Here is a 12,724-nt window from a genome sequence, read left to right on the forward strand (position 1 = left end):
AATGCTAGAGGATCCTCAGAGAATCCTGGAGAGTTTCCCATCTTTCAGCTAACTCTAAAACATCTTCTAGGCACCTGAGCTAGGTTAAATAGGACTCCCATCTAGACAAATAGTAGGTCTTAAATTTCTTGATCTCAGGTCCCTTTTTTTTTGTTTTGAATCATTTTGACTGTTTGAGGCTCCATTTGGGATTTTCTTGGCAAAGATACTGGTATGGCCTGGAATTTCCTTCTCCAAATCATTTTACAGCTGAGAAAACAGAGTAGTTTCTAATTTCCTTCTTTAGTTCATTTTACATATGAGGAAACTGGGGGCAAATAGAGTTAAGTGACTTACCCAGGGTCACATAGCTAGTAAGCACCTGAAGCCAGATTTGAACTTGGGAAGATGAGTCTTCCTGACTCTAGGCCTATATCACCTAGTTGCCCCAATTATTGTTATTTTTCTTTATAGTATATATATAATATACATATATATATATATATATACTATAGTATATAGTATTATTACAAAAATAGTTTTGACCTCACAGACCCCTCCCCCTGCAAAAAGGTCTTCAGGTCCCCTGGGGAACCCTGAAGCACCCTTTGAGAAATGCTGCTCTAGAGACCACAGATTCTTTTTGCTGAGGTTCGCCCCAGGAGGTATAAGGTTGGTTGGAAGGGTACCAAGGTAATGGTTCTCACGGGAGCAGGTCATATCAGGAGAGCCTAGAAGCTCTGTCTGGCATTAGATCCCATGCCAGCCATGGGCTGACACCCAGAATCTAGTAAAGCCTCCTTGTTGTGTCCGGAGCTTAATGCCTGGGCCCAGTGGGCTAAAAAACACCCATTAGATGCTCCAGATAACAGGCTTCCTCCACTAGGACTCATTTGCATAGAAAGCATTCAAAGTGTGCTTTCATCTCCAAAATCTAGGTTTGCCCCTCACCCCCAATCTGTGGAGTCACTCCAAAGTGGTTGTCCCCCTCCCCCAGCACAGGAAGAACCAATGATTTAGTCCCACCACATTCCCCTTTCAGATAAGGGGTTTTTCCTACTAACACTCTCAAGAGATTATAGGTGCCTGGAGGGAGAGACTCACTTTTTCTATCCTTGGAAGTCTTAGAATCCAAGTGAACTCCTAGGTTTCACTTGACCAGTCAGTCCTCCTTTCCCCTAGGCTAACAGAAACCTGGGAAGTGGCTGGAGTCGGGAAAGACTAGAGTTTAAATTGTCCTACAAGAACTGTGTGATCTTAGGCAAATCAATTAAACTCTCAGTTCCTCAGTTTCCTCATCTGTAAAGTAGGGTAAGAATATCTTCCTCGAAGGGGTGTTATAAGAAGTGACTGAAAGTATATACATATAAAACCCTTTGCAGACTTGAAAGTGTTACATAAATATCAGATAGTATTGTAAACCCTTCTCCTTCAAGAAGTCTTTCCTGACTACCCCATCCCACTGTAACTCAATCTCACTCCTCCTCAAATACATCTCCTAAATTCCTTTGTTTCTAACTAAACAAAGTTAAAATGATACATATGATGCCTTACCTGATCATCCAAATTGCTATTTCCCTATTTCCACCTTCCCCAAATGATCTTGAATTTGTCTTGTATATATGTATAGCTATATCTAGCTAGTTAGCTAGCTTTCTATATATTTATAGAGTGATAATTAGATTTAAATATAGATATAGATATGTGATTTCCCCAGAGAGACTGCAAGCTTCTTGAAAGGAAAAAGTATTCACCTTTTCTATACGAATAGGCAGTTAATAAATACTTGTTGACTAATAAACTGATTGATTACTCTGGCATTTCCACCCCTGGTCTGGATCTGTTTTAAATCTTCGTCTTTGAACATCAGATTCAACACCTTAGTTACAATTACCCTGAAGATCCTCTCACTGGGTGATTACACTACCCTTCTATTAGATCTCCCTCCCTTTCGTTTTCTAGCCAATCTTTCACAGTTAACAAATAATCCCCTTAAAGCATAAAACTGATAGTATGAACATTTAAGTCTCCTCCGTAAGAAGCTGCCATGGCTCCCTATTGCCTCTAGGATAAATGAAAGACTCATCTGTTTGGCATTTAAAATCCTTCACCACCTGACTGCAGCCTACTTTTCCATGCAGATTTCACATTGCTCCTTTATTCTATGTACCCACCAAACTGGCCCATTTGTTGTTCCCAATGTAGACTGTTCCAATTCCTGCCTTGATGTATTTGTACAGGCAGCCCTCTCCCCAGTTTCTGGAATGCATTCCCTATTTGCCCCTACCTCTTAGAATCCTAAGGTTGGAGTCTCAGCTCAAGAGTCATGTCCTAAACAAGATTCTTCCTGTTCCTCCCCATTGGTTAGTTCTTTCTCTTAGCTTCTTCCTAGAAATTATTGTACAGTTGTGCTCAACTCTTCATGATTCCATGGATCTCTGTCCATGGAGTTTTCTTGACAAAGATCTTGAAATGGCCTGCCATTCCTTTTTCAGTTCATTTTACAGATGAAAAGTTGAGACAAACAAGGTTAAGTGACTTGTCCAAGGTCACATAGCTAATATGTATCTGGGATTGTATTTGAACTCAGGAATATTAGTTTTCTTGATTTCAAGCCCAGTGCTATCTACACTGCATCACTAGCAGCCTGCAATCACTGTATTATACTAGTTCTAAACTGGTTGAATATGCCCACTTATAAGAAGAGTCTACCTAGTTCATCTTGGAGCTGTTTAAAGATGAATTAGCAGATGTCCTAAGCTGTCATCTTTATGGATCATTGGTTACCTTTCCCATACTGTTTTATATCATCAAATCCTTTCCCACATTCTCATAGGTTGTCTTTTAATCAAGATTGTAAACTCTCTGAAGGCAAGAACTGTATTTCATACTATACGTACCTAATATAGATCTGGGAACATCTGAGGTGATGATTGATTGATTTAAAGTTGAAAAGTTGGCCTGCCATTAGAAAAGTAGGAGAGAAAAAGAGGTTGAGGATCTAAAGCAGGACTGGCAACCAAAGTACAGAGGAGACACAAAATATAAGAATTGGAAAGAACCTCAAAAGTCATTTCATCCAAATAATCTATGAAAGGAATCCTCACTGTAGGCCAAGTAAGCTCCAAGGATCCTGATCCTACCTTCTACTTCCAGATGTAGTAAAGTTCCCAGAATTGGCTCTGGCTGGCTCTCTCTCTCTCTCTCTCTCTCTCTCTCTCTCTCTCTCTCTCTCTCTCTCTCCATATATATTGCTTCTCCCCAAGATGATCATTTTGAAAATCAACTTGGTTATCCAATCTAAGGTAGCTTTTTAGGAAAGTATATTTACTAAGGTGGTAATATCAATTAGTATAAAACACCTCCCTTCATAGTCTGTGATGTATTCTCATATATATATATATATATACATATATATATATATGAGAATATATATATATTCTATATTCTCATATATATATATTCTCATATATATATATATATATATATATATATATATATATATCTCACTCAGAGGGGAAGTGAACTCAAGCTTAGAGGTCACCCATGGCAAAGGGAAAAGTCACAGCTCCTATCTGCTGGAAATCTTTTCTCCCATTTTTGTATTGCTCAAGAAGCATCCCTTAAAACCCCTAATCTAGACAATGACAGCAACTGATCTAACAGTGCCATGAAAGCCCTCCTTCATTCCTTTCTGGGCTCTGCTCCTAACCCTGGACTTCTACCATGTTCCCATTATAACCTACCCTCCTCTACTCAGTATTTTAGTTTCCTTTTATGTGTTGTCTTACCTTGTTAGAATGTAAGCTCCTTAAGAGCAGATTGTCTTTTTGTTTGCATCTGTATTCCTATTATTCAATACAGAATTTTTCAGATGATAAATGTTTAATAAATGTTTGGCATATAAAATATGCACAAATCATCATTTAAATGATTCTTTGATTTATTTGATTTATTTCACCAAGGGGAAAATGGGTAGTCCAAAATCTTACAAACCATTTGAAGCTCCCTAGGTGCTCCTCTAGTCTAGGAGGGGAGGAAAAAGGAGATGATTATGGTATTCTGAATGAGCTTTAGTTGGAACTCCACTTTTGCTCCATTTTCTAGAATTCAATCCCTTTTCAACTTAATGGATAATGCCAGGGAGCATGGTCAAGTTTCCTCTATATTTGTGCAGAATCATTCCAGTTTGAAGACCTTTATCACTTTGTCAAAGGTCTACTAGCTACTGAGACAAGTTGTGCATAAAGAAAGATTGAAGGCAAAAGGAAAAGAGATCATCCATAGAGATGGATAGTATCATGGAAACAACAAACATGAACTTGGACAATCCTTGAGAGACAGTGGAGGATTGAAGGGGCTAACTTGCTATGGGCCATGGAGTCACAAAGATTTGAACATGACTGAACAACAGTGGTGGTAACAAAAAAGTATCATGACTAATAGGGCGGTTTGATTACAGTCCCACTCTTACGATCACAATAATACTCAAGGAATTGTCCAACCTCTACCTGAAGAACTCCAAGGAGGGGGAACCCACTGCTCTGGACTTAGGCCATTTGATTTTTATTTGGCCTCAGGACTCCTTTATATTCTTAAATATTAAGAACCCCCAAAAGCTTTCTGTTTATGTGATTTCTATCAATTGATGTTTAGCATATTATAAATTAAAATGAATACTTCTAAAAATTACTTATTCATTTAAAATAACAATAACACATTATGTTAAAATAAATAACATTTTAATAAAAAATAAATAAATTTTCCAAAATTGAAATATTTAGTGTGAGAAATGATGTTGTTTTACATATTTTTGCAAATTTCCTTAATATCTGACATAATAGAAGTCAGAATTCTCATAAATACTTTTATATTTAATCTGTTGTGCTTTACTATTTTGTTTAAAATGCACGAAGAAAATCTGGCCTTACAATGATATGTAGTTGGAAAGTGGGAGAGTATTTTAATAGCCAAATAAATTTAGTATTATTAGGAAATTCATTTTGTCCTCAAGGACCCCCTGAAAGAGTCTCAGAATCTCTCATTATCCTTGGACCACATTCTGAGAATGACTGCTCAGACCTGTCTAGGTCCTTTTGGATCCTGGTTCAATTATCTACCACATTTCTCTTACTTCAGTGCCATATGCAAAGCTGAGGAGCATTCCATCTATGCCTTCATCCAACTCCTTGATAAAAATGTTAAGCAGTATATTCTAAACTTTCTATCCCTAGTTAGTTTTAGATCTTCATTGGGGCTTAGGGCTAGACTTAAGTCTCAACCCACTAATCAATTTCTATTTTTATCAGGAATTTTGCACCTGTTCATACAGGTTTCTTCCCATTGGTCTTTCCCTTTCTGGTCCCATCTGTTCCTTCTCTTGTCCCACTACCTTTCCTGGGCTTTGATTCGCCTCTCACCTTGAGAGGGAATAAGGTGGAAAGTGGAAAGATCACTAGCTTTGGAGTCATAGCCTTTAGTACTATCTATGTAATGCCAGGCAAGTCATTCAATAGCTTTGTTTCCCTCCCAGCATTGCTCCAGATGTCTGGACTCCAAAACCATACCTTAGCTAATCTCATTCTAGAACTTTTCTCAGAACCTGCGGTCTCTTTGTCTGGAATGGCTAACTTCTCCATATACTCTTCTTACCCTTGAATATCCCATTACCAGGCCAACCCCCGCTTTACTTCAGGTGCTTCTATTTTGTGGAGGGCTTTGGTCAATCAACTCTCATTCCCCTACTGACTTTGCTCCTGACTCCTGGACTTTGGAACTGCACCCCTTCAAAACTGCTCTCCTTCCTCTAGCTTTTCAGCTTTCTTTTGTATTCTGTCCTCTGTTATTAGAGTATAAGCTTATTGAGGAACAGAGACTGTCCTTTTTACTTATAACCAAAAGAGTTGGTTATAACCCTGCTCTTTTGTTATTCAATCATTTTCAGTCATGTAACCCCCTTTTAGGGTTTACATGGCAAAGTTTGCCATTTCCTTCATCAGGAATGACAGATGAGGAAACTGAGACAGAGTTAAGTAATTTCCCCAGGGTCACACAACTAGTAAGTCTTTGAGGCTAGATTTGAACCAAGACAATGAGTCTTACTCCAGACCTGGTGCCACTGCACCACCTACAAACTATTGTATACCCAAGGAATTATCCAACTTCTGTCTGAAGACCTCCAAGGAGGGGGAGTTCCATTTTACTTTTGTTTGGTGTAAGGGCCCCTTTACATTCTTAAATATTATTGAGAACCCTATAGAGTTTTTGTTCATGTGATTTATATCTATTAATATTCATATTAGTAATGAAAAAACAGTAACATTTAAAAATATTAACTTATTCATTTAAACTATGCATTATGCACATATCACATAGTAAATACTTGGTTCTCCCTTCCTTGCTTTCTACTGTAAAATGAGCTTTGGTCTGTGGTTTTTGTTATTCAGACATTGTCTGATTCTTTGTGACCCTATTTGGGTTTTTTTTTGGAAAAGATACTGGAGTGGTTTATCATTTGTTTTACCAGTTCATTTTACAGATGAGGAAACCAAGGTAAACAAGGTTAAGTGACTTGTCCAAGGTTAGATAGCTAGTGAGAGTTTGAGGCTGGATTTGAACTCAGGAAAATAAGTATTACTGACTCCAAACCTTGCATTCCATCCATTGTTCCACCTCTAAGATGATCTTTAAGGTCTCTTTCAGCTCTAAATTTACTGTTCAATGAATTATTAACATCTATAGCCTCAGAAGGGAATTCTTTTATGATCATAGGATTAAGAATTGGAAAGAACCCACTAGAGTTTTCAACTCTAACCCTCTTAGTTTATGGAAGAGAGCAATGAGTGGAAGTGATTTGGTCAGTCACACAGCTACTAATAGAAGTCTTTTGACTCCAAGTATATACCCTTCGTATTCCCTAGAGAGGTAGTCAGTACTCTCCCTACAATTGCCGTGTTGGGTTAATGTTTTTTTTAATTATAATAATAAGAAAATATAGTTCACATTTGCATGACATTTTTGTCACTTCTAAAGTGATTTTCTAAGTGTCCTGAAGCAGCACAGGTATTATTTTGTCCATTTTACAGAGGAGGAAGCTGAGACTCAGGTAGATCAAACAGTTTACCTAAGATCACATGACTAATAAGAAGCAGAAAAGGTCTAGTGCTCTTCCCATTACTTCCTTCAGAGTCACCAAGTTACCCTTATGCCCAAGACTAACATATGGCCCCCAACTGCCAATCTCTAAATTCCCTTATGTTTCCCTCTTCTACCAACTAGTTGCAAAGGGAGGAAATGGGCTTTATCCCAGCTGTGAGCTTTGTCTTCCTTGCTGAATAGATCCATTTCTTGTCTCAAAGCCAGCAGGCTCAACTGCTTTCCCATCCTGCATGCACCAGCATCAATAACGCAATATGAATATGTACAAAACACTTCAGCAATTCTGTACAGATGGGCATATTTTGCATCTCAACAACTCTCAGTATTTAGAGTGTGGGTAGTTTAGCACCTGCAGAGGAAATGGTTCTCTTCCTCCTTTCTTCCTTCTCTCTCTTTTCCCTGGCAATGATAGGAGGGAGTTGGGGAGAAAAGGCTCAAGTTGAAAGCAGGTCAGTCTTCTCAGAAAGCCCAGTTTTGGTTTTGATCAGGTTTTGTTTTTATCTTATTTAGGGCCACACATATAGGTTGTGACTTAAAGAGCAGTAACGTTCTCCCCCACACACTCTGGCCTCTTTTATGTCTCTGATTCCCACCATTGAGAGGTGGAAAGAATGTGATTCATACAACTTCTTCCCCATCCCCCAGTCCCTCTCCTCAAAGCTCAGTTGATGTAGCCAGACAATGGAATCATACACAGGATGAGGTTTTAATATGTTAACAAGATTGAACATCCTGTGACTCTTTTATGAGGATTGCACACTTCTCAGATTTAATCAGAAAAGAAATTGTCTGTGAAAATAAATTAGCCAAGGCCCTAGAGACTTAAAATAGTTAAACACTAGAGAAATTTCAGCAAAAAGTAGAAGACTCCAAGCATATAAGTCAACATGTGGAAAAGACCTTTGCAAGGGAAGAAAGTGAGAAATTTCTCTCTTCTCCTCCCTAGTAGAACATGTAACTTTGAAATGAACTACTCAACTAGTAACTGGGAGCAGAGACACACTCCATATTGAAACAGATATAGAGAGACAGTCACTTGAAGAAGGAAGCAGTTTCAAGGATTTTAACCCCTGGCAGCAAAAAAGAGAGAGTCAAGCTCTTGAAAAGATCACCTATTGGAAAAGAAACTGAACAACTCCCTAGCTGAGACACTGAACTTTGGAAATTTGGAAAGACTCACAAAGAGAGAAAAATGCCTTCCAGGCCCTGCAATATCAGAAACTGTGAATTGCCATAGCCATATCTGTATTCTATATATGTTCTTCAATATCAATGAACTCTTAAGTTCGAGTCCACTCTTCCCAGAGTGTATAAGTTCATGGAGGTAATAGTTTTAGCTATTATTTTACTATGCCATCTTAGTAAATACTTTCATTAAGATCAAACTGTGTCTTCTGGCTGATTGCTACTAGGAATTATACCAGTGGGGGCTCTAATATTTACAGAGCTTAACCAAATAAAGCCCCTAGAAGCTTTGCCTAATTTGCTTGATTTTCCAGTTAAATTATTCTCTACTTGACTCAATCTGAGAAATTTACCTACCTCATAAATAAATCACAGGATATTATATTTTGTTAATACGCTAAAACCTTGAGTCACAACATTTTATGAGTGAGCTGTGAAATAAGCAGTGTGGGAAGAGACTCCTTTATCCCTCTTCTTTATTCTGAGCAGAAAGAAATCGGATACATCATCTAATTTAGTGTTGCTCAAATTAATTAAAACTTCACTTTGAGGCTTAAAATATATTGAGGGAACCTACAGAAAACTCAGAATCTAGAGCAAAATCAATGAAATCTGGGAACAAAATAGAGCCTACTTTCATATTGAAAAATTGTTATACATAAATATCTTTACTACATCAAAAATATTGCTTGTCTTGAAACTTTTGCACACACACATTAGGGTTCTTTGGGGCACAGTTGGATCTGTTTTCTTCTTCAAATGACTGTCTATAATTTGTTTCAATCTAGAGTGTATCTATGATCAGCTCCAGTTTCTTCATTTTACAGACTAGATATCTCATAGTGACCTCAAAATTTTAGTCCAAAAGGAAGCTTATATGTCTCTAAATAATTGATTTTGCCCTTTGCCCTCCTTCTAACATCATTATTTCAGTCCAAGAAGGTCCCATGAACTCATTCTCCTATATTCACAACCTCAAAGTTATCATTAACTCTTCCCTCTCCTTAACATTACATATCTAATTAATTACCACATCATACTGGTTTGATTCACTGACTCTTAAAAATTGAAGGGGACCCACCACCATCATTCTAGATCATCTCAGACTTGAAATGAATTTCCACTATAATCCCCTAATTTAACCTCTACATTCATCTCTACTGCCACTATCCCAATAGAGACCTTCATCTCCATGAATCTGGGTTCTTGAAATAACATCCTGGCCAAGTATGGTGATATACATTTGTGATCCCTCATAGTTGGGAGGTTAAGCATAATAGATTGCCCAAGCCTGGAAGTTCTGAGTTGCAGCAGGCTAAAACTGATTGGGTTGCTACACGTCATATATCAATATGGTGAGTCCTTGGAAGAAGGGAAGGAAGGGAAGAGGGAGTGAGGGAGGGAGGGAGGGAGGGAGGGAGGGAGGGAGAGAGAGAGAGAGAGAGAGACAGAGACAGAGACAGAGAGACAGAGACAGACAGAGAGAGACAGAGAGAGACAGAGACAAACAGAGACAGAGACAAACAGAGACAGAGACTGAGAGACAGAAAGATCCTAACAGTTCTTCCTTCACACCACTACCAAAATGGTATTCCTTAAACATAAGCTGATCATGTCTCTCTTCTGCTCATTTAAGATTTGCCATAATTATCAAAGGAATATAATAACCTAACTCTATCTTCCTTTCCAACTTTGCCCAGTATCATATATCTTCATGTTCTCTATACCCCAAGCAATCCTTCCTCTTCCCCTACACACACATCCCAGGCTTTATTGCCTCCAAGTCTTTGCTCATACAGCTCCCTATCCCTTGAATGTCCTTCCTCCCTCTACAGTTTCCTACCCAGGCTTTAAAGTCGAACTGAAATGCTAACTTCTCCAGGACTCCTCTGATCTCCTCTTTCCAAACAATAACAACCTTCCTCTTCAAACATCATATATCCCTACACATTGACTTCTCTCTGTACTTATCTGATTTTGTGCTATAATTGCTTAATAATACTTTCTATGAGGGCAAGGACTTTTATCTTCCCACAGGGATTATTACTGAAGAAGAAATCTGAAGCACAGACAGGGAAGAGAATGGAATCTAGAGCTCTTGGCCCAGGGTTCTATTCATTCACTAGATCATATTGTCTGAGGACAGACCAGCAAAGAATTGGGGCAGCTAGGTGTCACAGTGTATAGAGCGCCGGCCCTGGAGTCAGGAGTATCTGAATTTAAATCCTACCTCAGACACTTAATAATTACCTAGCTGTGTGACCTTGGGCAAGTCATTTAACCCCAATGCCTTGCAAAAAACAAAAAAAGAGTTAAAAAAAAGCAGAGAGTTGCCTGAGATAAGGATAACAGCTAACATCTCATCAGGTATTAGAATAATATTAGGCAATGCCCTTCTAAGAAGGGCCCAGAGAGGAAGCAGCTCTAAGGCACTGTGGTTAGAGGACTAGGCTTACAGTCAGGAATAAATGAGTTTAAATTCTATCTCAGATACTCCTTGGACAAGTCACTTATCCTCTATCAGCCTTAGTTTCTCCATTTGGAAAGTGAAGGAGTTGGACTTACTGGTTTGTAAGGCCCCCTTCCTTCCAATTCTAAAGCTATAATCCTATAATGAGATGGGAATCCAAGACAAATAAGTTTTGGTTGTCTGCATGTGAAAGGTCTGAAGAATGGAGCATATTTCAGGAGTCCTGATGATATATTATTAGTCTCTACTCCTTCCTTTCCCCTGCTCCTTAAATGCAGCAGAAAAGGCACCTTGTCTGAAAAGAGTAATAGATGGCAGATAAAACTCTTCTGCCTAACTCCTGACAGGTGAAAGCATCCATTTGCTACTGCCTTGTTCTAGGTCTGACTTACAGGAGCATCTGATGATGTCCATCCCCTCCCTGTGCCCAACTTTTTTACCCCAAACATTCAGGTTAACATATATGTGTATATATATATATATATGCGCATATATATATATATGTGGAAAAGAGTAATCTGTTCATTTTCAAAAACCCACCCTGGCACCAACTACTACATCATAGAGAGCAAGGTAATCTTAGAGAAAGGACATTGATAAAGACTCAGAAGTGTGCCACCAGGATGATGAAAGGACTTGAGTTCATGCCAAATGCAAATCAGTTGCAGGAAATGGGTATGTTTAGTCTGAAGAGAAGATTTAAAAATTTTTTGTTGTTCATTCCTTTCAGTCACATCAGACTCTTCATGACCCTATTTGGAATTTTCTTTGCAAAGATCCTAGACTGATTTGCCATTTCCTTCTCTAGTTCATTTGACAGTTGAGCACAGAAGTTAAGTGACTTGCCCAGGGTGACACAGTAAGTGTCTGAGGCTGGAATAGGTCCAGCACTCTATCTTCTATGCTACATAGCTGTTGCAAGAAAAAAAAAAGCTGTCTTCAAGTTTCAGAAGGGCTTTCATTTGAAAAAGAGACCAGTCATACTCCTTCTTGCCCTAGAAGACAGAGTTAGAAGCAATTTATGGACATTTGATAGAGGTAAGTTTAGACTTGCAGTCAAGAGAAACTTCTTAACAATGAGAGCTGTCCAAAATTAGCATAGACTTTTTTAGAAAACTGTTGCTTCTCTCTGAGGTTGGGAGATTCTCAAGAAAATACCTTTGCCTTAACAGCTCCCTCCCTCCTCTCTAAAGTCTGAAATTCTTCATCATGTCTTGCTACAAAGAGAGATCAGACTTCACTGGGAAGCTTGGGAGAAAGAAGCACCAAGATTGACTGAGGAATGCGTGCTGTTTCCTTTCCTGAGAGCATGTTTAGGTAAGGAGAAAAGAGAGCAGCAAGCACCTGACGTCACCTTGGAGACCTGAAGCACATCACAGGGAAAAGTAAATAATGGGTGGATGAATGAGAGAAGAAGAAAAACCTCTCTGATATTATCATTCTGATGAGGATTGGCCCTTGACACAGGATCTGCTTCAGGACCACTAATGAGGCAGAAAAGAATGACCAGCCACTGATTTATACTTTGCCCAAGGTTTACTAGTGCCTACCTGTGATCGTGAGTGAAAGTGGACAGATACTCCTTCATCCCTACTTTGCCACTGGTTATGGAGAGTCTTTTCTTTGATCTATAGATAATGATGGTGATGATGCCATATTTTTTTCACTATCTAAGCTTTGGGAACAATGTTGTTCAGTGACTGAAATTCACACTAAGATATCAAAGACTGTGCTTCTCAGGTGCTTCTCCAAAGTTAGATATTATTTCCACAAGTGGAGGGAAGGAAGGGCAAAATATTATAGAGAAAAACCCTTCCCTAATAAGCCCATTTCCCTCCTCAAGGGTCCAGGAGTCTGGAGTCACACACCTTCTATATCACTCCCCCCACACTCCCCTTCTCCTTCCACAACACCCTGAATGATGACCCCTGG

The 12,724-nt window shown here is 38.8% G+C and overlaps 1 protein-coding gene across 1 annotated transcript in view; it reads right to left on the reverse strand.

Moving 5' to 3' along the window:
* WNT9B (Wnt family member 9B) overlaps positions 1 to 12,724 on the reverse strand; it is a 70,660-nt gene that overhangs the window by 48,650 nt on the left and 9,286 nt on the right.

Source organism: Macrotis lagotis, chromosome 2 (genome assembly GCF_037893015.1).
Source record: "Macrotis lagotis isolate mMagLag1 chromosome 2, bilby.v1.9.chrom.fasta, whole genome shotgun sequence".
Taxonomy (NCBI): Eukaryota; Metazoa; Chordata; class Mammalia; order Peramelemorphia; family Peramelidae; genus Macrotis; species Macrotis lagotis.